The 1906-nt window shown below is 40.1% G+C and overlaps 1 protein-coding gene across 1 annotated transcript in view; it reads left to right on the forward strand.

Annotated features, from left to right (window-relative positions):
• The window catches only part of LOC111968262 (protein kinase C epsilon type-like), a 169329-nt gene that overhangs the window by 101410 nt on the left and 66013 nt on the right, over positions 1-1906 (forward strand).

A 1906-nucleotide genomic window follows, 5' to 3' on the forward strand; every position in this document is an offset into this window, starting at 1 on the left:
ACATAGGTATATCAAACAATACTGTTGATAGGAGGTATATCAGAACAATACTGTGATAGAGAGTGATTCAGAACAATACTTATAGAGAGTGATATCAGAACAATACCTGTTGATAGAGAGAGATATCAGAACATACTGTTATAGAGAGGTGATATCAAACAATACTTGGATAGAGAGTATATCATAACAATACTGCTGATAGAGAGTGATATCAGAACAATACTGTATATAGAGGTGATATCAGAACAATACTGTTGATAAAGGTGATATTCAGAACAATACTGTTGATAGAGGTGATATCATAACAATACTGTGATAGAGAAAGTGATATCAGAACAATACTGTTATATAAGTGATATCAGAACAATACTGTGAGTAGAGAGGTGATATCAGACAATACTGTTGATAGAGAGGATATCATGAACAATACTGTTGATAGAAGTGATATCAGAACAATACTGTTGATAGAGAGGTGATATCATAACAATACTGCTGATAGAGAGGTGATATCAGAACAATACTGTTGATAGAGAGGTGATATCAGAACAATACTGTTGATGGAGAGGTGATTCAAGTATGTCATGTCTGCTCAGTGGATACTTAACCAGCAGGCTTCTGATGGGGTGTTTGTGGCACTGTTTGTGTGTGTGTGTGTGTGTGTGTGTGTGTGTACCCTTCTGCTGTACCTTCACCAGTATCACTGGACCCTGGCCAAAACACAGTTGTATGCCCCCCAACTACTACACACACACGCACGCGTGCTATCACCCCCAAACCTACCATTACCTCAAATACAAGGAAAGCTAAAACGATGATGCCACTGGTTTTGATTGACAGGCAGTGCGTGAGTTACGGGGGCAGTGCGTGAATGAGTGACTGGTGTTAACCCTTTACACTCGTGGGAATTGGCCAATATGGATAGGGTTAAATTGAAATGTTTGAGGACACAACAGTTGACCCGACACAAGACTGAATCTGAACACTACACTGTTGATTTTATGTGCATTTTACATTTACTGTACTTTTCGCCACAACGAAATCTGAAATACTCTGAGTACGTTCAGTAACATGATAAGCACATTCCCGGAAAATGTGGGGTAGGTGCAACATAAGACAAAACAATTACAAGGGTTTGAGTGAGAGGACTTAGGTTGTCCGCATGCTTCCCATCCGAAACAGTTGGGAACAGTTTTTGTGACGTTTTGTTCGTTCTGGTCTTCGGCAAGGGTTTTTTCGGTGTTTGTGCAAACACATTTTTTCTCTCGAGGCAAGCCAAAGTTCGGTGCCGAAGTCTATGCCCTTTCGATTGTTATTGGTCAAGAGTATGTATTCTTCAATTAAGTTGTCACGACTTCCGCCGAAGTCGGCTCCTCTCCTTGTTCGGGCGGTGTTCGGCGATCCACGTCACCGGCTTTCTAGCCATCGCCGCTCCATTTTTCATATGTCCATTTGTTTTGTCTTGTCCCATACACACCTGGTTTTCATTCCCTAATTTATCTACATGTATTTAGCCTTCTGTTTCCCATCATGTCTTTGTGTGTAATTGTTTATTGTTATGTGGTTTGTCAGGCACATTACTTTTGTTATTTCTGTGGTTTTGGCACTTGTATGTTTTTATTGTGCTGCCAATTTGGAACGGAATTAAAGTGCGCCTGTTTGCTACACTCTGCTCTCCTGCACCTGACTTCGCCTCCGCTACACACGTTTAACATGTTTGTTGACATTCACCGACAGACAACTCGTCTTCATGCACCTGAGAAATACTGCACCAAACAGTTTACTTAAATTAATGACAGATTTCTTGAATTATCTTAGATTAATTCTGACTATTTTGAGGAAGTGTGTACTGGCTACGGAGTCTCTAGATAGACATACAATAATATTTCTGCTTTTTCTTGTTTATCAA

Source organism: Salvelinus sp. IW2-2015, linkage group LG8, assembly GCF_002910315.2.
Source record: "Salvelinus sp. IW2-2015 linkage group LG8, ASM291031v2, whole genome shotgun sequence".
Lineage (NCBI taxonomy): Eukaryota > Metazoa > Chordata > Actinopteri > Salmoniformes > Salmonidae > Salvelinus > Salvelinus sp. IW2-2015.